General features: G+C 49.3%; 1 protein-coding gene across 11 annotated transcripts in view; it reads left to right on the top strand.

Moving 5' to 3' along the window:
* The window catches only part of RPH3AL (rabphilin 3A like (without C2 domains)), a 147,104-nt gene that overhangs the window by 21,158 nt on the left and 98,845 nt on the right, over positions 1–27,101 (top strand). For 7 of the 11 annotated variants that reach the window (XR_004347278.1, XR_004347276.1, XR_004347277.1 and 4 more), the window contains exons 1-2: positions 5,306–5,390; positions 21,122–21,483. The exons of 1 other annotated variant lie outside the window; for it this stretch is intronic. The gene's annotated coding sequence lies outside the window, so the exon portion shown is untranslated. Of the gene's footprint in view, positions 1–5,305; positions 5,391–21,121; positions 21,484–27,101 lie in introns of those variants that run through there. 3 more of the 11 variants (XR_004347275.1, XM_032615571.1, XM_032615569.1) reach the window with 1 other exon arrangement.

Raw genomic sequence — 27,101 nt, 5'->3', positions numbered from 1 at the left:
GTAAAGGAATTGAGATACTAACCAGAACATATATTTCTCTATATATCTTGACTATATAAGAAATTAGAGAAAAGTGTATTTATAATAAAAAGGTATAAAGTCGATACTTAATGCCAGAGCTATGTATAGATATTTTTTAGATATGCTTGTATATGTGTGTGTGTGTATGTAATTAAATAGAAACCCATAAAAATAAGATCAGGGAAAACATAGATTAACTGGAAGGTCACAACCAGGGAGAGAGTTAAGACACATATTCAGGCCATAGAGCTATGCCCACTTTACTATGGTTGAACCACAGATTTAGCTCTGAGCTAAAGAGTGATCAAAGCAGGAAAAAAATTGTATTATTTACACGGTTCATGGGGTCCATAAGAAGCCGGAGACCAGACGCTGAGTGCTTTTCCAGGCAATTAGATCTGAAGGGAATTTCTTGCCTGGGTGGTCATCCACGAGACCCTGAGGGGCAAGGGAAATGCATGGCACATGTGCCGCTGCCCTCTGTTCCTCCTCCCATGCTAGACATCATTAATCGATCACGGTCCTTTCTCACTGAGGCCAGAGAGAGCCTTGCAGAGTCTTTCAAGCATGGTGTTCCAGGCGGCTATTACCAACGGTGTGGAGTCGGCATACAGGACAAAACCACTTGCTTGCTATTCCAGCTCTGGGGGTGATGGTGGTATCGGGAGTCATGAGGGAATTCTGAGTGGAGAGCCACAGGAAGCCGTGGCAAGCACCTCTGCAGGGGTGACATGAGTGGACACCATGTCCTGTTGTCCATAGGAGGTGTGTTTGCTGTAAACCGCCTCTAGGTGCCAGTTGGAGGGACCCATGAGGGTGATGACGGGTCGTGTGTCTGGAGGGACACAGGGGACATACTAGGAATTTCTGACTCATTACAGTCATTTACTTGTTCCACAGATATTTAGAAAACACCTATTATGTGCCTAGAAAGAGTGCCTGACCCACTGTGCTCACCTCCTCATCCCAGTTTAACATCGCTTTTTCAGAGATGCCTTCCTGACTCTTCTCTACATCAGAGCTCACAAATCACACCCCCATGCACCTTTCTCTCATGGCCTGTATCACAGCACATATGGATATATTTATTTACGTTTGTTTGTTCAGTGTTTCCCCCACTGAGATGTGAGTTCCAAGGTGGCACTCACATCATGGTATCCCCAGCCCTACCACAGGGTCCAGCACATGGTAGGTGCTCAATACATATTTGTGGAATGAATGACTGAAAGAATAAAGAGAGTGCAGAGGCGAAGCGGTTGCAGACTGCCCAGTAGAAGATAGAACATAAATATAAGGTGTCAAATGCTCAGTGCTACAGGGAGGGGACAGGCAAGGAGCTAAGGGACTTCAGGGGAGGAGAGGTTGCTACCAGAGGGAAGGGGAAAGCAAGGCAGGCTCCATGGTGTAGCAGGACCCTTTGCTGGATCTGGAAGGATGAGGTGGAGGGGGGGACATCTGGGGCCCTGGGGGCAGCAGGAACCGAGGCAGAGAGGTAGATCTGGAGGAGAGAAGAGCCAGAATGACTTTGGGGTGCTTTTAGGGCAGTGGCAGGGAGCACACCAGGAAAGGTTAGTCCGAGCCAGCTGCTGGAGCTTTGCCCACAGGCTTGATTTGGGCAGCAGATTTGTGAGTGGAGCAGGGATGGGGTGGGAGGGGCCCCAGGCAGGCAGGGGCAGGCTGGTGGGAGAGCTGGGGAAATCAGGGAGGCCCCAGTTTGGCCTGGGGGTGGTGGAGGCAGTGCCTGGGCTCCCTGGACTTTGTTTCCTTCCTTCCTCTCCTGTGCCTGTTGACCCTTGGGGACCATGCTCTTCAGGTTCTGGCCCCAGGACTCAGCCCCGGCCATGCTCTGCCCTCCCCCGCCCCCAGCCTGGCCCAGCTCTCTAGGGGGCTCTGTGTAGCTGATTTACCCAATAGCACTGTGGCCAACATATTTCTAATTTTAAACAGAATGTGCGTTGATCACATGTAGCATATTATCTTTTGTTTTTAATTAATTTATTTTTGGCTGCGTTGGGTCTTCATTGCTGCACGCGGGCTTTCTCTAGTTGTGGCGAGCGGGGGCTACTCTTCGTTGCGGTGCGCGGGCTTCTCGTTGCGGTGGCTCCTCTTGTTGCGGAGAACGGCTCTAGGTGTGCGGCCTTCAGTAGTTGTGGCTCGTGGGCTCTAGAGCGCAGGCTCAGTAGTTGTGGCGCACGGGCTTAGCTGCTCTGCGGCGTGTGGGATCTTCCCGGACCAGGGCTCGAACCCGTGTCCCCTGCATTGGCAGGCGGATTCTTAACCACTGCGCCACCAGGGAAGTCCTAGCATGTTACCTTGAGCATAGCCTTTGATCCTCCAGATAGAGCTTTGTTTTCCTAATTTCCTTCCTCTTGAACTCTTTAAGGTGTGTTTTCTGTAGCTTACCTAGGGAATTTTTATTTCGTATTTATATTAATTATCAAATTACTCCATTTCACATATGGGTCATTCGGTTTATTCCTTTTGGCCTCCTTCTTGCACATCTTATGTGTGGATTTGTTAGGCAGTTTGGCGCCTACTTTCACTGTTCAGGCCCACCCGGTGAGGTTTTGAGTGGAGAGTGAGGAGATGCAATGGCAATGGGACCTTTTGGCTTGTGATTCCTGGATCCTAGGATGAGGCAGGGTGGAGAGATGCTAATGGATGCACACGTTCCTCGTGTGTTAGTGCTGAAGGCTCTCGAGCCAGCACGCGAGGCCCCCTTTCCACGTTCGTTCTGGTTGCATTAGCCCAGAAGACCGGCCAACCTGGGGTGGCCAGAGGTGGACAATGGAGCCTGAACTTGGAACCTGGGAGATGAGCCAAGGGTCTGGGATGACCCAGGTCAGCTTCCTGTGTCCCTGGAGGTGTGAACACATGCGTCAACTTCCTGCAGTGGTCTGGTGGATGCTGAGACAGAGGAGGCTGCCACATCATCTAGGGACCGTGGAAGCAGCCCCCAGTGGAGGGGCTCCCTGTGGACCACGTGACTGCTGCAGAGAAACCAAAGGAAGCCTGGGAATGAGCACTGGGTGCTTCAGAGGAAAGCAACTGCGGCCCTGACATCCCTGAGCCGGGCAGCTGCTGGCACAGGCGCCAAAGAGCTAGTTGGCATGGGGGCAGGAAGCTTACTTCCAGGGCTCCTGTCATTTCTGTTAAGACATCAGGCTCACTCAGGTTAGTACATGTGGTGCATTCTTATCCCTTCCCGCTCCTGGATAGGTGACATACCCAGGACACCTGATTGCAAATGACAAAGACCCCGCTCAACTAGTTTAAGCAAAAAGGGGCCTCTGTGGACATGGCAAGTTCGGAACCAAAGGAGGGGTTCAGGCACGGCTGGATCCAGCAGTTGATTATCTCCATCTCTCAGCTCTGCTTGGCTTTATTCTCAGGCTGTTTCCAAGTGGCAGCAAGATGGCCATTGGCCATCTCAGGCCAACATTGCTCTCATAGCTTGCTGTCACAGAGAAAGAGGGTACTTCTCAGTAACTCTGGTGAGAGCCCAGGGAAGCTGGGCCTCGGTCAGTCACTGTGCCCAGCGGGTGGGGATATTCTAATCAGCCGGCCCCAGTCACATTCACCCCGAGGAAGAGGAAGGAAGGGCCTGTTTCTCCCACCCAGAAGAACTGGGCATGATTTCCTTGGCCCTGAGGGGGAGTCGTTCTCAAAGAGAGGGATGCTGGGCAGACAGAATGTACGTCCATCGTGAAAGGCCAGCGGAGGCCCCAGCCGTCTGGAGGCAGCTTTCAGGGCGCCAGCTGCATAGCAGGGCAGCAGCACACCGGCTGTTCTCGGTTGAGTGAGCGTGTACACTGGGGCCTCTTCACGTCCTCAGGTCTGGTCCATCCTGGACCTTCAAACAGAGTCGGCCTTTCTGTGCAGCAGGCTGCTGGGAGCACTTGGAAACCAACCTCTCTCCACCATGTGTGTCCCAGAGGCCGCCTGCAGTCACTGACACCACTTTTCACTTCTCTTTGGCCTTTGGTCCCTGCATCCACAAATCTGCCTCTAATGTCTGCATTTGGCCCCCGTCGCTATGGAGTCTCTTATCTGTACGTTTGACTCAGCTCAAGGCTGATTGTGCCTGCAGTGTCCAGCCTGTGGTCCTGCCAGGAGAAGGGCAGAGTGGCCAGGCTGGACCTGTCACTTCTCCTAAAGTCAGCGCCCACTCAGGATGAAGGACCAGTGGGTTCCCGGCACACCTGGGTATGTGGCGACCGCTTTCCACAGACTCAGAGAGACTCACATCACATTCTCCTACGTGATACAACCGGGATCACACATTAGCACTTCTCAACATTTTTAGCTACAGAATCTTTTCTTCAAAGGCTGTCTTCCCTGAAAATCCAGTAGAGGAAGCTGACAAGAGCAGCGTTGCCCTGGGCTAGGTTGGAATACATCCCCTTTATCCACCTCCCCCGCATTCCACATCAGCAGCCCCAGTGAGGTAGATGGCACCCCCCTAAGGCTCCTTGGAGCCCAGTTTGAGGACCTCTTCATGATTACGTGCATCCATCCCTCTTTGTAGCACCTGATTTTGTCCCCCATGAGGGATAGTTGCTAGATGTGGTGTTTTTCTTACCACCACATTTTTTTCTGTCATTAGCTTGTTTGCACTATGTAAAGGGCAAGAAGGGGATCCTTGTCACCTTCCTTCTCCCTGCAGGCAGGTGTCAGGCTGTCCCTTCATGACCCTTGTCCTCCTCGAGCTGCATGTGGGAGGCCACTCCATTTGCGGCATTCGTCACATTGTCTGGGCCTCAGTAAACCTTCTTCCTGGGGAGCTACACCCAGATGGATGCCTCGCCCCCAGCAGTTGAAGTTTCAGGAAGTCATGAGATGCTGACACCTCACGTATGACCACTGCCTGGAATGAATGGCTTTGATACCTTTCCATGAAATGTGCCCTTTTTAGAAACAACAACAAAAAATAAAATAAAATGATAACCAAAAAATAAATAAATAGATAAAATAACAACAGCAAAATCCTTAAAACTTGTAAAAGTGGCAAGACTTTAAAAAAAGAAAAAAAAACAAAAAGAATGCAAACGTTCCCAAGGGAGGCCTCCCGCTAATAGAAAGTGTCCCTTATCTGTTCAGTTTTAGAAGATGTCATTAGGGGGACTTGGTCACCCGTGATTGGCCGAGGGCGGGCTTCAGCTGGGCTTCCCTCCACCGTCCACCGAGGAGAATCCAGGCCTTGGTTTGGCTCCAGCTGGGCCTTCCCACAGCTGCCGCTTATTGACTTAAGTCCCAGTGATTCATCTTCATCAGGGTCGCCCCTGGCAACACGTGGTGGGCGGGAGCCGGACCTCCTCTGCCTGGGGTGCCAGCAGGGCCAGGCCCAGGCCAGGCCCCCTCGGTTCCCGGTAGGTGTTTCGGGGTCTTTGGCAACGAGGTGACGGGAAGATTTTGTATTTTCTGGAGCCAGGAGTTTTCCCAGAACTTTGCTAACACTCGGGAAGGGTGTGTCTGGGCTGGGAGAGTGTCGTTAATGGTTGACTTGCTTTTTCCGGGTTACCCCAGGGCCTGCTGCTTCCCAGGAAGAGGTGGCAGGGGTCGGAGAATGGGGGGAGCCCCCCAGCACCTCCCTGACAGTTCCACACTCGCTGTACCATCCTCTGAGAGACCCCAGTGGTCAGGGCTGGGTTTAGGGGTGGCTGGAGGAGGGGATGTGTATTTTGGAAAGTTGTTACTATAACTGAGCAAATGGAACTTTCGTTAAATATTTTTGTTGCACGTCACGCTGTGTGTAGGCACTGGAAGAGGGGCTGCAGCCCCCCAAGTGCTGTTGTTTGGGGTCAACTAGGATAAGACTGTGACAAGTTCTCAGGTAACTGTGGGACAGGACTAGAAAAACCAAGGGCCAGAAGGAGGCAAAAATAAAGAAATGTCAAGGTGACGTTTCTTAGAGTGTGAGAGGATTTTTAAGTATATTATACAGTAATATTAAGTATATTCTACAGACGAGCACTTAAAACATTTTAATGACTGTATTTTCATGTGCATTAGAACCTTTTTAAAGTTCCCTTCTATTTATAGCAAATGATACGGTTTTCTATTTATGGTGGAGATAGAAAGTTTCCTCTGAAAATAAATTTAAGTAAAAGAGTGTGTTGATTTAAAGGAAAATATTAAGTAAAGAGTAGTACGGATGGCAGGTGGCATGGGAACGCCTGAGGTTTGGGAAGAGTGTGCTGGAGAAATTCAGAGGCTTGGAAAGGAAAGGGCTCCTTGGAGGAGTAAGCTGGGGTGGGGGAGGGGTAGGATCCAGCTAGGTGGAGGCGGGAGAGGGTGCATCATCGGAACTGGCAAGTGTGCAAGTGCGTGTGCGAATCTTGGTATAATCCATTTTAAGTTGCGACGTTTGAGTCGTGTCGGGACTGGAGGGTGGGTTTGGGCTGTATCGTGGAGGGTCTCGAATCCCAGGATACAGACTCCAAACTGAATTCAGAGAGAAGTGGGAGCTATTGAAGGTGCTTGAGGCGGGGAGTGCTTCATGACTATCTGAAGAGACTCGTTTATCTGTAGTGGGTACCAGGACTGGAGGCAGGAGGTCCAGGCAGGGGCCTAAGGAAAGAGAGTGTAAAGTGGCCAAACTGGAGCCATGGCTGAGGACCAGTGGCTCAGCCCCCACCCCGGCCTGTCTCCAGCGGGCTCTGGCTGGCTGCCTAGAGACGTTGGAGAGAAGCAGGTCTGGGGCAGAGGAACCAGCTCTGGGTCTCTCTGTAGGGAAGCAGTGGGAGCTGGGCAGGGGTGCGGCTCAGAGGTTGTGCATAGTGGCCTGGAAGGGAGGTGCCTGCCTCTCCCGGCTGGGCCCAGTGGCCTGTTCCTGGGATCTCCTGGCTGAGTGTGGAATGTTCTGGGGGAAGCGGGTGGGGTCGGCTGAAGGAAGCTCCTCTCTGGGTCAGAGCGCTGATTCCTGCCCTGGGCCAAGATTTCATTCATCAGCGGGGCCCGTGGTCATCTGGGTTACAGATTATTGTTGTTTGTTTAATTCTCCCATTTTTTTTCCTTCTAGTGCAGAGAATTTCCCCAGGAGTTCAGAGACAGGCTTGGTTTAAAAAAAACAGGGTTGTTTTTGGTTTTCTTCCCTTTGAAGGGCTACTGTGTGCCAGGCACTGTGTTTGGAGCTTTTCCTGTGTTCACCCTGGACAAAACCTGCATTGTACAGAGAACGAAGCAGGGTGTGGGGAAATAGGACGTGTCCCAAACTATACAGTCGGTTCACTGCAGCGCCTGATTCCAAACTCACACACTTGTGGCGTTGTAGGAATGAGACTGTGGGCCAGATATGCCACCTGGGAGAAAGATTCACTGTCTGTGCCCCCCTGTCTGGCGTGGGGCTGCTCCATGCAGTGTGCTGGGCTGTGTCTGTAAAATAGGGGTACTGGCACCCACCAGTGTTGTTGCAGGGATTGCATGAGTTATGATATAGCTAAGGTGCTGTGTAAGCGTTAGCTGCTCTTACTGCTGTGAGACAGAAAACTAGAGTTGCAATCCTGAACATCAGTTTTACTGGGAGACATTCTTGGGAGGATATCACTTAGAGTGGGGGAGAAGCATTGTTTTGATTTTAAAATAATTAATACATATGGCTTAGAATGGGAAAATTTGACCTTGGAGACATTGTGCCTTTGGCCTGCCTGTTTCTGGCCACACTCCCCATCCCTGGATGTCAGGGGATGTGTGGGTAGAGAGAAGGGGAAATCTGTGTTCTCTTTCCTCTGTTGTTAGCCTTACTTAGGTGAAAGCTTGAGAATAAAGGTGCACCTTGTTTCCCCTGGCTCCAAGGAGGCCCCAGGTCTGTGATCTCACCTGCCCTAATTAGTGCCCGAAAGCTGTGTCCTAATTTGCCTATGACCTTAACTAGCCATTCTCTGAGCTAGTTTCCAGCTCTAACATTCAGACAGGCTTCTTCCTTTCCAGCAGTTCTACCAGGATGTGTCTCTTCCTGGAATGCCTGCCAAGGCCTTACTTTTTCCTTTCAGCTCTCTGCCAGACTCTCCTCCACTTGGAAGCCCTCTGGGATTGCCACAGAGAGAAATCCTGAGACTGCTCTTTGCTCCCACTGTTCTTTGTGCAATCCCAGCATCTATTAGAGCCATTGTCTGATTCATTGAAATTCATCTCGCTCGTGTATAGTCCACACTGGGTGTTCACAGCCAACAAAACAGAGGTGGCCCCTCTCCACAGATTAACAAGTAAACAAAGAAATAGATGCACACATTCAAATTGTGATACGTGCAATGAAGACCTATCCGTCTTCAGCACTAGGCTGTGTCCCCCACCCACGAGGGCCACGTGGTGTGGACAGACAAGACGTTTGTGGGCTAAGGCCCGAACAGCATGCACTTTCCTTGTTTGCAGATGGGATGAGATCAAATTGTTAATCAACACAAAAACGATTTGAAAGGTATGACACGTTATACAAATCTAACTGTAATAATATTAATATCTCAAGATTCTTTCCCATTGATGAAGATTAAGGCAAAATTTTTTTTTCTCTGTAGAAGAAAATTAAAAAAATTTTTTTTCCATTGTATTGGTAGCATTTGACTTTAAAAAAAAGTTTTACGTTTACAGAAAAAAATTGAAATGTACAGAGTTCCCATGTACCCCCTACTTACCCCGATTTCTCATTATTAACATCTTGCATTGATGTGGTACCTTTGTTACAGGTGAGGAGCTGATAGTGATACATTATTATTAACTAAAGCCCATAGATTTCAGTAAGGGGTCACTATTGGTGGTGTACATTCTATGGGTTTTGACAAATGTATAATGACACGTATCCACCATGACGGCATCATACAGAATAATAGTTTCACTGCCCTAAAAATCCCCTGCGCCCCACCTATTCATCCTTCCCTCTCTCCCCCGAACCTCTGATCTTTTTACTGCCGCCATAATTTTGTCTTTTTTAGAATGTCATACAGTATGTATGTATGGATTGGCTTCTTTCATTTAGCAATATGCATTTAAGGTTCTTCCATGTCTTTTCATGGTTTGGTAGCTCATTTTCATTTTTTTATTTATTAATTTCTTTTTGGTGGCTGATTTTTATTGCTGAATTTTATTCCGTTGTCTGGATATACCACAGTTTATTTATCCAATCACCTATTGAAGGACATCTTGGTTGCTTCCAAGTTTTGGCAATGATGAATAAAACTGGTATAAATATTAGTGTGCCATTGTGTGTGTGTCTGTGTATGTAGGTTTTCAGTCCTCTGGGTAAACACCAAGGAATGTAATTGCTGGATCATATGGTAAGAGTATGTTTCGTTTTGTAAGATACTGGACCATTTTGCAATGAATGAGAGTTCCTGTTGCTCCGCATCCTTGTCAGCTTTTGGTGGTGTTAGTGTTCTGGACTTTGGCCATGTAATAGGCTTGTAGTGGTACTTCATTGCTATCTTAATTTGCAGTTCCTTAATGACATATGACGTTGAGCATCTTTATGCTTATTTGCTTATGCTTATTTGCCATCTGTATATCTTCTTTGGTGAGGTCTCTTGCCCATTTTTAACTGGGTTGTTTGCTTTCTTATTTTTTGAAAAATAGTGTTTTCCCTGTGTAGAATCTTGTTCATTGTCTCTGACTTAGCTGAAGGGATAAGGAAAGATTGTGTGGGTAAGCGGGGGTGATTGGCATGGGATAAGGCCCCCAAACACACATAGTTCTGTTTAGTGCCAAGAAGTTGGGATACCCTTGAAATTAAGAACTTGAGCTTGGAGTTCAAATCCTGGGCGTTGTCACCTACTCACTCAATTCCTATGGCTTTGGGTACATCATTCACCTCTCTGAGCCTCAGTTTGCTCCCCTGTGAAATGGAGCTGTTAAAACCTACTGTGAAAAATGAAGGTGATTCTATAAAGCACTTGGCACCAAGCTTGACAAATAGTAAATGCTCAGCAAACGGTGGGTCTTCTCATAGATAATTAGCAGACATACTTTTTGCTTCTCCTATGTGACATTTTGGGTTTCCCTTGTGTCCTAGTCTTTGAGACCCCAGAACCCACTAGAATTCCATTTGTACTTACAGGGAACATTGGGGGGGGTGCATGTGGGGAGCCTGCCATGTCCCAGCAGGTACCCACTTCTCAGCCTCAGCCCTTCCCCAGCCTCCTCTCATTTCCCTGTCGGGAGCCCCAGATGTGTTCCACTCATCTCTTCTTGGTCACTCCTTCTATCCACCATGTCCCCTGGGCTCCTGTTTCTCCAAGGCTGGCTATAAGTGTAGGCACCCCAGCTACTACCCATTTTGACTTCTCTGAGGATGAACCCTAGGCCCAGTAGGGATCCTGCTGGTGGCAGTGAGGAAAAGGGAGACAGGCAGGAAAATGACCAGGTTGGTGGGGTCCTCCCAGCAGTGGCTCTAGATTGGCCGGCTCCTGGCTCCTTTAGAGACGGGCCTTGGAGTTGATTTCTGAGGTGGCCTCACCAACATGTCCCCCACCCCTCTCCAGAAAGCCACATGGCCTTTCCCCTCATGCTGGCTTCTCTTCCCAGTCGACACGCATTCTGCTCACCAGGCATCTGCCCTGCCCAGAAATGACCTTGTCTGGGCATTTCCTACAGTACTGAATGGAAGGCTCGGAAACCATCCACATTCCCTGCAGGCTGCTGGGAGACAGGACCGTGCCTTCTAAGGTTCTTTGCAGAGCAGTCAGGCAGGCGGCAGGACTGGCCACAGGCAGAGGGTGAACTCTGCAAAGCCACTGCTCCCTCCCATCAGGGAAACAGCAGTTCAGTGGTTATGATCATAGTGGAGAGTAATAATAGAACTTGATTATAATATGTTATTCTGTTATGAACTGACCTCCTTGGTCGCTGAGAGAGTAAAATGAATTAATACACGTCAAATGCTTAGAACAACTCACACACATTCAGTGTTAAATAAGGATGTCGGGTGGTATTGCCATCATCTGCTCGGACCCTTTCCCCAGGGCACCGCCACTCCCCTTACCCATCTCACAGCTCCTACATGCTTCAGTTCCCTCAGGTGAGCTTCGGGCAGGGGTCCTCAGCCTCCAGGGTCTAATGCCTGATGATCTGAGGTGGAGCTGATGTATAATAATAGAAATAAACTGCACGATAAATAATATAATGTGCTTCAATCATCCCGAAACCATCACCCCACCCCACCCCACCCCGGTCCATGGGAAAATTGTCTTCCATGAAACCGGTCCCTGGTGCCAAAAAGGTTGGGGACCACTGGCTTAGGGGATTGAAGGGACGTTTTGGAATGTCCTTAGCTCAAAGGAATGACCTGTTTCTTCAGTTTAGTAAAACGCTGTCATTGATGCTCCCTACCTGTGCTCTGCTGGGTGCTGGGAGTTCCAGGCTAGTAATACTGATGGTGGTGGTGGTGACGATGATGACGATAACTGTGATGATGGTGATGGTGGTGGTGGTGGTGATGATGATTGCAGCCCTGCACCGAGAGCACACACTGTTACAGGTCCTATGCTAGGTGGGTTACCTGTACCATTTAAATCAGGGTTTCTCTAACTTGGCGCTCTGACATTTTCAGCTGGATAATTTTACGTCGTTGGGGGCTGTGCTGTGCGTTGTAGGATGTGTAGCAGCATCCTGGCCTCTACCCACTGGGTTGTAGCCAGTGGCACCCCTGCCCCCGAGATGTCTCCAGACGCTGCCACATGTCTCGTGGGGGAACCAAATCACCCTGATTCAGAACCATTGGTCTAATTTATTCTTCCCAACAGGCTGGGAGGCTGCTACTCATTTTACAGGCGAGGCAACCGAGGCTTAGAGAAATGAAGGAAGCTGCCCAAGGTCACTGAGCTAATAGTTCACACAGAGCGAGAATGTAGATCCCAGATACCTGCCCCAAAGAACAGACTCAGAAGGAGCCATCTCCCTTTATTTTTTTGGCAGAAGAAGAGAATTCATCAGCCATTGGCAGGGCCACCTAGGGTACGTGACCAGGTTGGGACCTGCTTGGTCAGCCCGGGCATCCATTGCCAAATTCATTCAGAGTTAACGAAACCTGTGGCTGCTGCCTATTTTCTGACTTGGTTTGAACCCAAGGAGCTGAATGTACTTATGTGGAGACTGTGTCTGCAGGCCTCCAGCCTTGGCCATGACAGGGACGTCCCACTGCTTCTCCTTCCGTCAGACACAGCCCTGTCGCCCGCAGATACCTGCGGGGAGAAGGAGCAGGTGTGCACGTATTTTTCTGCAAATGGGGCCTCCTAGGCGCATGCTGCCACTGAGGCTGTGAATCTGGGTTTACAGTTTGTATGCCCAAAACACTCGTTTGTAATTTGACTTTTTTTTTTTTTTGCGGTACGCGGGCCTCTCACTGCTGCGGCCTCTCCCGTTGCGGAGCAACAGGCTCCGGACGCGCAGGCTCAGCGGCCGTGGCTCACGGGCCCAGCCGCTCCGCGGCACGTGGGATCCTCCCGGACCGGGGCACGAACCCGTGTCCCCTGCATCGGCAGGCGGACTCCCAACCACTGCGCCACCAGGGAAGTCCTTACTTTATTATTATTATTTTTTTTCTTACTTTATTTTTTAACACTGGTTTATTATGAAAAATTTTAAATATAAAGCGAAGTTGAAAGAAGTTTGCAGTGTACACCTGTATGCCCACCACTTTAGAGTCTACTATTAACATTTCATCGCACTTCTGTTTTCCTTGTCTGGACCCCAGTTCAGTGTCGTCTCTGGCTGGTGGGTCAGTGAACACACTGTAAATTCTCCATGAGGAGAACACATTCATAACATAGACAGTGGTAATCAGACAATATGGTCTTCATTAACCAGGTTAATAGGGGAGGTAAAGGGTCGTGGATGACCCTACTCACTGTTAAAGCAAAACTAGTGAAAACAAGTTAGTAAGTAGATTGGAAAGTTATTTAGTTAAAAATGTCGTCTAGTATTTAATCCAGGCCATCTGAAAGTATAGAAATACTGCAAGTGCAATAATTTCAAACAATAAAAGTCATACAAATTGTCACACACAAAGAAGGCCACGTGTGTGAAATTCTAGATGACGTCCTCTTTCCCTTTTGTGGAGTCATCCTTTGTCTCAGAAATAAGCAAAGACCTTGGCAGATACTCTCACCCCTTCCTCCACCAACCCCTGCTCCCTCCAGCCCAGATCCCCTGCGGGGAAGTGGGGGCCCTCACAGTCACCCCTTCAGTCCCCTCTCACCTTCCCCGCGTGGGCCTCAGCTTCTGCTTTGGGCAGGGAGGGGATGTTACCCCAGTTGGCACCGTCCTATGAGGCCACAGCACATCATGTATTGCTTGGTATATGTGATTCCAAACAACAGACACCTTGCATCAAAACTGCTGCTTTTTAATTATGAAAACTTTTTAAAGCTTTTTATTTTGGAATTATTTTAGGCTTCCATGAAAGTTGCAAGAATGGTTCAGAGAGTTCCTGCATACCCCTCACCCTACTTGCCCTGTTAACATCTCATATAAGAATATAACCGTTCTCAGTTTTTCCTTATCGTTCATGACCTTCACGTTTCTGTAGAGTCCTGGTCAGTTGTTTTATAGTATGTCCCTTTGTTTGGATTCGTCTGGTATTTTCTCATGATTAGATTGCAGTTAGCATTTCGGGCAAGAATACCACCCAAACGATGTTGTCTTTCTCAGTACATTGTTTCAGGAGGGACGTGATGTCCGTATATCTTATCCCTGGTGATATTAGTCTTGATCACTTGGTTAAGGTCGTGTCTGCCAGCTTTCTCCCCTGTAAAGTTACTGATTTTTTATTTTGTAATTAATAAATATCCAAGAGAGATACCTTGAGACTATGTAAGCGTCCTGTTTCTCCCCAAACTTTTGCTTACTAATTTTAGTCTCCATCCATGGATCTGGCCCGCAACAGTTATTACTGAGGTGTTTTTTTTTTGTTTTGTTTTTGTTTTTTGCGGTACGCGGGCCTCTCACTGCTGTGGCCTCTCCCGTTGCGGAGCAACAGGCTCCGGACGCGCAGGCCCAGCGGCCATGGCCCACGGGCCCAGCTGCTCCGCGGCACGTGGGATCCTCCCGGACCGGGGCACGAACCCGCGTCCCCTGCATCAGCAGGTGGACCCTCAACCACTGAGCCACCAGGGAAGCCTACTGGGGTGTTTTAATGCTGATTCTTCTGTCCCTTCATTCCTTCTGTCCAAGACAGACTGCAGATATATTGCAGGTTCAGTTCCAGACCACTAGGATAAAGCAAATGTTGAAATAAAGTGAGTCACAAATTTTTTGGTTTCCCAGTACACATGAAAGTTATGTTTACGTGATACTGTAGTCTGTTAAGTGTGCAATAGCATTTTGTCTTAAAAAAAACCAATGTACCTACCTCAATTAAAAAAAACTTTATTGCTAAAAGAAGCAAACTATCACCCGAGCCTTCAGCAAGTTGTCTTCTTGCAGTAGTAACATCAAAGATCACTGATCACAGATCACCATCACAAATATAATAATAATGAAACAGTTTGACATATTGTGAGAATCACCAAAATGTAGCACAGAGACACATAGTGAGCAAATGCTGTTGGAAAAATGGCCCCGATAGACGTGCTAGATGCAGGGTTGCCACAAACCTTCAATTTGTTAAGAAACGCGGTATCTGCAAAGCACAATAAAGTGAAGTGCAACGAAACGAGGTGTGCCTGTATTTATTAAATGGGGCCCTTCTGGGCTTCCCTGGTGGCGCAGTGGTTGAGAGTCCGCCTGCCGATGCAGGGGACAGGGGTTCGTGCCCCGGTCCGGGAAGATCCCACATGCCGTGGAGCGGCTGGGCCCGTGAGCCACGGCCACTGAGCCTGTGCGTCCGGAGCCTGTGCTCCGCAACAGGAGAGGCCACAACAGTGAGAGGCCCACGTACCGCAAAAAAAAAAAAAAAAATAATAAGTAAAAAAAAAAATGGGGCCCTTCTGTAAGAGAGAGTTGTCCCCTTTCCCTATTAATTTATGTATTTATTCAATTATTTATATCATAAAGCCTCACAGATATTTATTTTATCTTACGGGTTATAATCCGATACTACTGTTATTTTTTTTGTTGTGCCAAGTGTTCCACCTTTAGCCTTTGAGAGCTCATTATGTAAGTTTTACTGTGAAAGTTTGCAACCCTTACAGAAAAGCTGGACAAACAGTATAAAGAAATCCCTCCACCTAGATTCAGTCGTTCTTAGCATTTGACCATGTTTGCTTTCTCTCTCTCTTTCTCTCCCCTGCCCCTCTCCCGCAGTGTTTTCACAAATGCACCATCTGTTGTTTTTTTTATTATTGAGGTTAATTTGCAGTTAATCTGTCCCCAGGCCACCAGAGGGTGACGGTAAAATGTAAGTGGCCAGTTCCTCGTCCCCTGGAGACTGTGTAGCTGGTTACCCTGTCCAGACCCCCGATTCATTCTTCACTGTGCCCCACCCTTTGTTTTTGAACAGCTGTATTGAGGTATAATTCACATACCACAGAGGTTACCCATGTAAAGTATACACTTTGGTGGGTTTTGGTATATTCGCAGATGGGAGCAGCCATCACCACAGCCAGTTTTAGAACATTTTCATCTCCGCAAAGAGAAACCCCGTATCCTTTAGCTATTACGTGTCTTCCTCCCCATTAAGCCCTAGGCAACTACTAATCTATTTTCTGTCTCTACAGATTCGCCTGTGCTAGACATTTCATATAAATGGAGTCATATGCTGTGTTGTCTTTTGCAGCCAGCTTCTTTTAGTGTAATGTCTTTGAGCTTCATAGATGTTGTAGCATGAATCAGCACTTTTTTATGGCCAAATAATATTCCATTGTTGGTTGCACCACATTTTGTTTATCTGTTCACCAGTTGATGGATGTTTGGGTTGTTTCTGCCTTTTGGCTAGTGTGAATAGTGCTGCTATGAACGTTTGTGTACAAGTTTTTGCTTGAAAACCTGGTTTCAGTTCTCTTGGGTATATACCTACGATTAGAATTGCTGGGTCATGTTGTAATTCTATATTTAAATGTTTGAGGAACTGTCAAACTGTTTTCCACAGTGGCAGCACCACTTTACGTTCACACCAGCAATGAATGAGGGTTCCCATTTCTCTACATCCTTGCTAACACATGTTATTTTCCATTCTTAAAACTATAGGGGCTTCCCAGGTGGCGCAGTGGTTGAGAGTCCGCCTGCCGATGTAGGGGACGCGGGTTCGTGCCCCGGTCCGGGAAGATCCCGCATGCCGCGGAGCGGCTGGGCCCGTGAGCCATGGCCGCTGAGCCTGCGCGTCCGGAGCCTGTGCTCCGCAGCGGGAGAGGCCACAACAGTGAGAGGCCCGCGTACCGCAAAAAAAAAAAAAAAAAAAAAAAGTATAGCCGTCCTAGTGGATGTGAAGTGGTATCTCACTGTGGTTTGGGCTTGATGGCTAATGATGTGGAGCATCTTTTCACGTGCTTTTAGGCACGTGTACATCTCCTTTGGAGAAATGTCTATTCAAGTCCTTTACCCATTTTTTAACTGAGTTGTCTTTTTATTGTTGAGTTGTAGGAGTTCTTTATATTTTCTGGATACTAGCCCTTTATCAGATAGGTGATTTGCAAATATTTTTTTTTCCGTTCTGAGTTATCTTTTCACCTTCTTTTTTTCCATTTTATGAATCATTTCTGTTGCACTCTACATGGCCATTTGAAACTATTCCTGTTTGGGTGCATTAAGGACAATTTAACTACAAACATACATATCTTTTGTTGCACAAGTGAACACATTTTGAGGGGTGAAAACATTTCCAAGACCAGAGTGGCAGCTTTTTTAGCATCCTTACCTTCCAGGGTTACATAGTCATATACTCAACTTTAAAGATTCACACCCATGAGAAAAAGGTGGGTTGTGCTGGCTGTATGGGCCTGGGTAGCAAAGTACCGGCAACGAAGCCACCCATTTTGTTCAAAATCTTGAAAGGCAACGTTTATTAATAGACATTTGTATTTTTCTCTCAAACACCCAAGATAGACCCGAGCTATAAAAATCAGGACAATAATTTGAATCAGGTTTACAGAAGTAGGGAAGTTACAGGAAGTAAGAGATGGAAAGCAATAATAATTCTGTTTATGAAATTTAATAAAAGGTGTGTATGGTGAGCCTTTGTTCTTTTAATATTTTCCTATAAATATGCCATGAAAATATTGAAATAGACGTATGCTCAGGAAAACATTTAGGATTAGCATTGGTTCTTCGGTGCACAAAATTTTTGAATGTCGATGACATCCACTTTATTTTTTTTCTTTCGCTGCTTACGCTTTTGGTGTGTGAAGGGGTATCCCATTGTGGTTTGGGTTTGCATTCTCATATCTAAGAACCCACTGCCAAATCTGAGGTCGTGAAGATTTGCCCCTCTATTAACTTCTAAGCGCTTTATAGTTTTAGCTCTTACCAGCTCTTTGATCCATTTAGAGTCCATTTTAGTGTGCTGTAAGGGTCTAAGTTCATTCTCTTGCATGTGGTTGCCCAGTTTTCGTAGCACCATTTGTTGAAAAGACTCTTCTTTCTTCACTGAGTGGTCTTGACACTCTTGTTGAAAAATCAGTTGATCACAGATGTATGGGTTTATTTCTGGACTCTCAGTTCTATTCTGGTGCACGTGTTTTGAGTGTCATCTGGGCACGAGGTGTGTCCTGCTCTCAGGGAGTGTTTGGTCCAGAAGGTGAGGTCAGACGCTTTCGTAAACCACCCAAAACTGGGAAGTGCTGAGAAGAGGTAAAAAGTGTTCGTGGAGATGCCGAGGAGGGAGTCGTTGCTTCAGGCTGGGGCAATGGGTGTGGACTGGAGAGCAGCAGGGGGGCTGCCTGGAGGAGGCCTGGGCTTAGTTACAGGATATGATGCCAAGTGTTTCTGTTTGTCTGGAGATAAATTTGGCAAGGTGGCGTAGAGCCTGTGGATGGCCGTGCACTCCCAAGTGAGGACATTGGGCTTGATTTGGAAGTGTCTGAGCAGAGCTGGGCCTTTGCAGGGCCCCTCTGGTGGTGGGGAAGGCTGGGTCGGGGTTGGGGGGGTGGGTAGCCAGGATGCAGGGGAACCACTTAGGATCGTAGGGTGACTGAGCTCTGCGTGAGCTCCTGGGTCAGGCAGTGGGAATGGTGGGGAACAAGGGGCTGTCAGAGACCTGTGGCTTCAAGCCGCTCTGCCCTGTGGGCATAGGGGGGCACAGCAGCGCTTGAGCACCTGCTGCCCTTCTCCCGGGCCTCGCACCTCTAATCCCAGCCACTGGCTGCCTGCTCTGGGAAACCCACGCCAGCCTGCATCCTCTGTGGTACCTCCGGCTCTGCTCCGGCCCAGGTAACTCTGAGCCTTCTCAGAACTCCTCTTCGTCCAGTTCCTGCAGGTCTCGGTTTCTGTGAACTTCTGGCACATTCCTGAGTGCTGGGAGCATGGGCGAGGCTTGGAGAATGCGCCCTGGCTTATTGCTTTCATTAGGTGCTACACGCTGCAGCCAGGGCTCCTTGGGGGCAGAGAGGGTGACAGAAAGTGCCAGGAGCCAGCTGCGTGGCCTTGAGCGAGTGGCTGCACCTCTCGAGCGTCAGGTCTCAAGCCTCTTCTCTGGAAGGGGATGACGGCATGCCATGCCCTTGGGGTTGTGATGCGTCTCACTTGGTCAGCCTGTGGCCAGCACGTGGCAGGTAGGCAGTACCCTGCAAAGTCGGCCGCCTTGCCTTCCCGGTTAAGCAGCTCAGGGCCAGGCTGCACATGGGCAGCGAATTTTGATTTGCGGGCTCCTTCTAAAAGTCTCCAAAACTACCTGCGAAATGCCGGTGGTCCTGTTTGGCCTTCTCCCCCCTCACCTTCTCTGTACCAAGCCACATTCTGGGGGTGGTCCCCGCTCTCACTCTCAGATGGCCTTCTGCCTGGCTTGAGTCCTTGGCAGTCCTCACCGTGGTCGTCCGTGATGGGCACCCCCAGTTCTTTGGGGTCTTAACCTCTGCCAGAGGAACAGGGCATGTGCAGAGAAGTTGACAGCTGGCACCTGGTCAGCACGTACTTAACCTTGGAGCTGGAACAGGGAACCGTCTGTTTGTGTTTCCATGAATGAGAGAAGACAGCTGGCCACAGATAGCAGCGAGGTCAGCAGGGGTTGCCTTGCCTCCTGGCTTTATGCAAACAGCCAGGGCCAGGGTCCCCGCCCTGGCTCCGGGGAAGTAGGCGGAAGAAGTGGGCTGAAGGACCTGGCAGAGCCTGAGAAGAGCCACCTAGAGCTGGTATCCTGGCAGGGTTGTCAGAGGCCGCTGCTCCCGGGACCTGAGCACACGGAGGACCACCCTGTCGTCACACCTGAGGCTTGGGTGAGAAGGGGTGGGCCTCTTTTCCTTCCAGAGGCTTCTCTGCTTCATGGAGAGGTTTCTCTTGGGCTCCTCCAATAAGCAACTCTCAGGTGTGAGCTGAAATCAGATTTCCTTTGCAAAAACTCTGTTTGCTTGGGACTTTCCACACAAATTGCTAAGATGGAAACAGGCTTATATTTCTGTGTGAAAAGACAGATAGCCTTCACACCCCTCAGTGTGCACCCCAAGCCAGGTGCCTGGCAGCCCCTGGGATGGACGACTTGGGCATTTTCTGTGCAGAGTCCCCCGAGCCACGGACACCTGCTCACCCTGAAGGCTCGATTTTATTCTGGTAACCTTTGAGCTGAGTTTCAGTTCCATCTCCTGTTCTTTATTTTTTGTGCCATCGACTTCTTTTTTTTTTTTTAATTTTTTAAAAAAAAATTTATTTATTTATCTTTGGCTGCGTTGGGTCTTCGTTGCTGCACTCGGGCTTTCTCTAGTTGCAGCAAGCAGGGGCTACTCTTCGTTGCAGTGTGTGGGCTTCTCATCGCGGTGGCTTCTCTTGTTGCAGAGCACGGGGCTCTAGGCGGGCAGGCTTCAGTAGTTGTGGCACGTAGGCTCAGTAGTTGTGGCGCACGGGCTTTGTTGCTCCACGGCATGTGGGATCTTCCTGGACCAGGGCTCAAACCCGTGTTCCCTGAATTGGCAGACGGATTCTTAACCATTGCGCCACCAGGGAAGCCCGCCATAGACTTCTTTCTTGACAGTCTGGTGAATGCTATGGAACGTTTCTCAGAATAATGGCTCTAAATGCACAAACAGGATTACAGAGGATGCCAATTATATTGACTTATCATTATCAGAATTTTTTTTAAAAACAAGCTTTTGATACAGTAACCTATGTACTTATTCTTTTTTTTTAATTTATTTTATTTATGTATTTATTTTGGCTGCACCAGGTCTCAGTTGCAGCATGCAGGATCTTTTAGTGGCAACATGCAGGCTCATAGTTGCGGCATTGCAGACTTCTGAGTTGTGGCATGCGGATTGTTAGTTGCGGCATGCATGTGGGATCTAGTTCCCTGACCAGGAATTGAACCCAGGCCCCCTGATTGGGAGCGTGTAGTCTTACCCACTGGACCACCAGGGAAGTCCCTGTGCTGCTTTTTTGAATCACTAAGTAAACAGCCTTGCGGCAGGTCTAATCACTATTGTGATTTTAAAGTGGTGGTGAGCATGAATAGCCTTTCGAGGTATGTGCAGCTCAGTATTGTGGTATGAAAATATCTGTGATTCTACCAATGACGAAGACGCAGGTCCTTTTAGAGTGACTGGTGCATTGCCTATGTTCACAATGAAAGGAAATAGGTAACTGCAGTTATAGGTTAATGAAAATGAGGATACGGTTTGTTCCCATCCAAGTTCATGGCTCCCTTGTTAAGAACTCCCAAGGCAAGCAATGACCAAAGGGGACTGTCTTCCTGAATCCACTTTTTGCATCAACCATGACAACTCCCTGTTTTAGATGTAAACCCCTCTCCTGGTCCTGAGGACCCCAGAAACTCCAGGGGGCATTTTAAACCAGCTTAAACATCTATGTGTACATAAAGGTCCCACCATGTCTTCTGTCCCCACCCCCAAAGTAGGGCTCTGGGTTCTCTTTTCCCCATGTATTATGGGTTGAATTGTGTCCCCCAAGGGGACATGTTGAAGTCCTAATGCCCAGAACCTCAGAATGTGACCTTATTTGGAAATAGGGGCGTTGCCAGTGTAATTAGTTAAGATGAGGTCATATCGGAATCTCCTTTGGTCTTAATCCAACATGATAGAAACACAGGGAGACGGCCACGTGGAGACACAGAGGGAAGAATGCCATGTGAAGATGAAGACAGAGACTGGCGCAAAGCAGCCATGAGCCAAGGAACACCCAGCATTGCCAGCAGACAGCAGAAGCTAAGGGAGATGCTTCTCTAGACAGATTCTTCTCTGGATCTTGCAGAGAGAGCTTGGCTTTGCCCACATCTCGGTTTTGGACTTCCAGGCTCTAAGACTGTTGTAAGCCTCCTAGCTCGTGGCACCTGGTTACAGCGGCTGTCGGAGACTAATACCACATCGTCCAACGGGGACTGGAGCACTGCTCTGGGCGCGGCAGCCAGCCTACGAGACTTCCCTCCTTCCCGTGTGTTTGAGGGTGAGTCCTGCCTGAGGAGTCTGGTTGCCCTGGAGTTGGCCGCCATCACCTATGTGATCGTCTTGATCTGGGACCTCCACCTGCTCTGTTTCAGGCCTTTTAGAAATGACAGAAGTGAGCTGTGCCTCTGGGGACACGTAGGCAGAGCTTGCGGCTGTTAAAATCGGAGGGCTGGCCCCTGAAGTGAGAGGGGTAAGAAGTGGGATGCTTTGCATCTCACTTCGGTTGGAGGCTGCAAGTACTGTTGCAGCCTGGAAGTGAGAAAACAGTTTCAGTGAGACAAAGAGACGGGCAGGGATTTGGGTCCACTGGAGTGGGCATTTGGGGTGAGGATTTACTTCCCCGGGGAGAAGACCCCTGCAGCGGTATGTGGGGCTCCTACCTGTGCACCTTGTGAGGCCTTCTAGGGGGTACAGGGAGCTGTCCCGGCTCGCCCTGCAGTCGGCTGAGGTGTGGCCCGTGCCTGGTGCAGAGTCAACACTCAGAGCTTGTTTGTTGAATGAATGAATGAGGGCAACGAAGACAAAAGCAGTGCCACTTGTCTTTCTGAGGCCAGCAGCCCACTCGGCCCTGTGCCTCAGTGGGGATGTGCCCAGGGGCGTCTAGGATGGACTGCTTTTTGCAGGGCATAGACAGGAAAGGCTGCAGGAATCTGAGCTAGGGCTGAGGGGTCTTAGAGAGCCCCACCCGAGAGGAGGAACCTGAGTGGGCCATGAGGACAGGTAGGGTGCCCTCACTTGTCTGACTCTTCCTAAGTCACCCTTAGAAAAATGCTCCAGAAGTAAATTCACCTGTAATCCCAAACCCTGCTCTCTGACACACGAACTCTGCATTTTCCTTGTGGGCCCATGACTGTTATATTGTGTGTCTATGATGTGGTCTACACGTCTTGCACTTACTCTTGCTGTAAACCCTTTTCCAGATCACTTGTCATTTTTAACGTTGACTGTGACATTGTGCCGGCTGGGCTACTGTTGACCATTCAAGAGTTAGAGCCCTTTGGGGATTTCCAACTTTTTTTTTTTTTAATATTTATTTATTTATTTGGCTGCGTCGGGTCTTAGTTGCCTCACGCAGGATCTTCAGTTGCGGCATGCAGGCGGGATCTTAATTCCCTGAGCGGGGAGAAAACCCGGGCCCCCTGCATTGGGAGTGTGGAGCCTTACCCACTGGACCCCCAGGGAAGTCCCTTCCCACAGTTTTAGTTGGTATAAACTGCTTTGCAGAGTGGGCCTGAGGCAGGATAGGTGAGACCTGCTCAGTGCAGGGGCCTGCGTGTGGCTGGGAGGAAGGTTAAGGGGCGGGGGGAGGTCACAGTGCCCAGCCTTTAATTCTAGGCTAGGGATGCTGGGCTTTATTCCACGGGCTGTGGTAAACTCCCGAAGGTCAGTATTCATTCTGTAAAGGTGGACCTGCGTCCTGTGTCCTGAGAGCTGCATTCTTCGTCGAGTTAACAGAAGTAAAGACCCACCCGCTCCAGGACACAGAGTGGAGTGAAATGCTGAGGGGAGACAAAGGGGGTCAATTCCGAGTTGGGGTTCGGTGGGGAGGAGAATCCCCAGAGGGTTGGTGCTGGGCCTCTGCAGGTAGACAGTATACAGGGAAGGCGGGTCACGGGAGAACTTCCAGAAACAAAGCTGAGTAGACAGAACACATCCAGACTCCCAGTGACGAGAGTGTGGACCCTGCGGAGGGATGTGGTGGCAGGTGAGACCGGAAGGGTAGTTTGGGCCAGATCATGGATGGCCTTAGTGCAGCTTGGGTTTTTCCCTTTGACACTGGGGAGCCATTGAAGGTTTAGAGCAAGGGAATTGCATGGTCTGACCTACACTTTAAGGATGATCTCTCTGGCTACAAGTGAAGGGGGTGAGGTGAGCCTCAGGAGGTCCAAAGGCCAACTGGGAAGCTTTTGCCAAAGTCTGGGCAAAGATAGGGGGAGAATCGAATGGGGAGGGGGAGAGGTCACCCAAGGAAGCAAACCTGGCACGGTGCCCGCTGATAGGGTGACTCCTAGGGACGTTTGTCAGGCAGTAGCTTCCCCGGGACTCCTGTCTCATCTCCTGAATCCTCTCCAGCCTTGCTTCGTGCATAATTAGCCCAAGAGAGGTTCCCTCGGATTTCAGACAGGCCTTTGATGCTTCCTGTCTGAATCTTTCGTCCTCCGAGTATGGTGTGACAGGTGGAGGAAACATTGATGTCTCCACTCACCATATCTTGCTGCTATTATCATGTTTCCCGAATCATAGTAACAGAGCAGATGTCAGGGCCTGTTGCTAAGGGTTCCCTGGAATATTAATACCCTGGGTGTAGAACTGCAGGCTCTTAGACGGTGTCTTTGAGGCCTCGGGAAGCACCGGCTGGGTGGCCAGTATGCTTTTATATTCGTCCCTGCTTTTTCTCCCTCCTTTAGACCCTCATTTCCTCCCCCTGACCACCACCCCGCCTGCCGCCCCTGCCCAGGCACAGTTGGTTGTCCAAATGGCAAACCCAGCAGCAGCAGTGAATGGGCAGCCACCATCCCCTCCCACACCCAGGGCAGGCATGACTAAAGGATCACGGTGTTTTTTCCGGAGGCTGATGCAGGCTCCTTTCCTGCGTGACTCTCCAGGCATCAGCTCAGATTTGGCACTGGGATGACACCCCTTTTCCAGCCCTGTACAGGCCACCTGAGATGGCTCCCGGGCCCTCCCCCAGCCCCCTGTCCTCTGAGCTTTTCCTCTGGCACGTGGGTAGGGAGCAGAATGGGTTTTCATTGCTTCTTGTGCCTCCTGTGCTGCCTCCCTCATCTGGCCTTTTGGCTTTTCCACTGCTCACAGTTTGCAGATCAAACTCTAAACAGCTCTGGGAGGTTGGACTCAGCAGGATATTGAGGTCAGGGTTGGGATTTTGTCTACCAAATGCCATTTGTATCAGTTATCTATTGCCATGGTGATGCCACGTAACATCCATTCCCTAACTGGGTGGTTTATGACATTTCTTTATTGCTTCTGAGTCTGTGGGATGGCTGTTGCTCTTGCCTGGGCCTCATGTCTCCTTCATCCTGGTTCAGCCACTCCCAGAAGACCCACCTGCACCTGTGTGGAAAGATGCACTTTTGTTCTGTCTCAGTGGCTGTTTGGACCCGGCGTCCTGCACTTGTTGGTGACTTGTGTTTGCCTTTGCACGTGGTGTTCCCTCCTAGACCCTGCGGCTGCTTTCAGCCCTTCCATCCCCCCTGCCTCTTTCTCGCTGTTCTCCCTGTATCATCTCTGCTCTTCCCACGAGCTCAGACCCTACGGCTCCATGAACACTCTTCCATTCACATCCCAGCCTGGGGCGTCAGACATGGCTCAGTTGTATGTACCAGTGAAAGTTTCCCTGAAATAAAACCAAGGAGGTGAAAACACCAGCGTCTGAAGGTGGAAAGAGAACCCCACCAGGAGAGGGTGCAGGCGATGAGGAGCTGTCCTTGCTTGGTAGTTGCCTTTGTCCCTGTGGTCCTGTAGGCAGGGCAGAGCCTCTGTGGGTGGGTGTGATCCTCTCATGTGATCCTGTCGAGGGGCAGGTTGTTTTGCCCTCCGGTATCTTTTTCAGAATCTGGTACATCTCAGAGACAGCTGCAGGCTAGGAACGTTTTCCAGGCTGTGTTAAAGAGACTGTAAGATTTGGAAGGTTGGGTCAAACGGCAGTGTTTTCCTGGGTTAATAATAATGTGAGCTGTTCTTTGGAGTTTACAGGCTTGTGTTTTCATTTCATCTTCTCTGCGGGCCTGTGTGGAGGTGGAGACCCCAGCCCTCTGTAGAGAGAACTCGGCTGGCGAGGTGTTACCTGACCACCGGGTCACCGGGCTCTCAGGCCGGTGTGGCTTCACCAGATTCTAAGCCCACAAAGTCCATTAAGAGGGAGAAGCCTTCTTTTAAGTAGACTTGAATGTTTGCAGAGAAGAGGTCTTTTTTTTTTTTTTTTTTTTTTAGTGATTAGGACTGTACACATTATTAAAAGCAACTTGTTGGAGATTTGCAGACAGATTCTTCCATCTCTGAGTCTGAGTCTGAAAATACAAAAGTCCACATGAGGCCGACGGGACACAGCTGCCTGCAGCAGAACTTTTTGAGATGGCTTTTTGTGAGTGATTTTGTGAGTGATTCTAGATGCTCTTTGGAGGTGCATTTCAAAAAAAATACACTTCCTTTCCCTTTGGGGAATTTATCCTAAGGAAATAATCAGAAGTGGGCACAAAGATGTATCTCCCAGGATATCCATTTTAGGGCTGAATATAATAGAATAAAATTGGAAACAGTCTGTGTGCCTCCCCCAGGAGGCAAATGATGAAATATATCCAGAATAGTAAGTTGCAATTAAGAATCGTGTTTTTGAGGACTTTTAATAAGGTGAGAAAGTGCGGTATGATAAGAAAGCAGAGCAAACAGCGTGTGTAGTAAGAACCCAATTTTTTTCAAAATCTGTGTACAGACACCTAGGAAACCATGGGAAGATCTTACACGAAGATGGTGAGTCTTCATCTGGGGGTGGGTGCTGAGTGCGTTTCGGGTGCATATTCGGCAGTGCCCGGGAGAGCCCACGGGAGCTTGCATTTTGACTTGCCCAGTGGCGTCGGCTGTGACTCCATCATTTGCCTGCAGCAGCTAACGCCGGGGTGACACGGTTTTGGCTCTAAGGAGCGGAGAGTTGATCTCCCTGTAAGAATGTTCGCTTTCATAGATCTGCTTTGGAGGTTTCCTGGGGCTCACAAACCTCTACCCCCTAGGAATTTTCTCAGGAAACCAGCACCAGGCAAGTTGTGATCCTGTCCCTCCACGGGTCCCCTGAGCCCTTGTGCTGCAGGGTTTAGAAGCGCTGGGGAGGGTGCTGCTCAGCTTGTCTCGCCCGGCGGGGTGCAGGCGGCACCCGGAGGCCCTGGTGGGCCCCTCTGCAGGGAGGTGGCTCAGACAGAGCACCTGGGCGCTAACTACCACGTGGGGAATCCTGAGGAACAGACTGCCGGGGAGGGAACACGCCGCAGAATATAGTGAGAACCCAGCCCTGCTCCGAGCACGTCTGGCTTGTTGTCTGAGTTCCTGCTTGTCTGGGAAAGGCCATTTGTCTGAGGAAATCAGCTCCACTGCAGTTTATTCACTAAACACCTACTTTGTAGCCGGCCCTGTGCAGGGATGGAGAGAGGATGCAGGCCCCCCCAGGGAGCCCACAAACACATACATACACACACACACACACACGCACACGCACACACACATCCTTCAGCCTCTTCCCTCACAGCTGGAAGGACCTCCGAGACAGGCCGGGCCCCAGGTGCCGCTCCTCCCCTCGTTTAGAGCAAGGCCAGAGCCGCCATGCAGCCCTCCGCCTACAGACCCTGCTGCCTCTGCTCCCCTCCAGGCTCTGGGCCATTTCCACTTGTGAATGTGTGGGTTCGCCTTCCTGCTTTTTACTTACCTTCTTTAAGCCCCTGTTTTGGTCCCTCATCATGTGATTTTTTTTTTTTCCCAAGTTGGATCTATACTTCTCTTATGCAAAAATCCCATTCTTTTTTTTAAAATTTCTTTCTTTATTTGGTTGCTCCGGGTCTTAGTTGCGGCTTGCCAGCTCCTCTGTTGTGGCATGCGAACTCTTAGTTGCAG

This window comes from Phocoena sinus, chromosome 20 (genome assembly GCF_008692025.1).
Source record: "Phocoena sinus isolate mPhoSin1 chromosome 20, mPhoSin1.pri, whole genome shotgun sequence".
In the NCBI taxonomy this organism is placed as follows: Eukaryota; Metazoa; Chordata; class Mammalia; order Artiodactyla; family Phocoenidae; genus Phocoena; species Phocoena sinus.
This window is presented reverse-complemented; position numbering and strand designations above follow the sequence as displayed.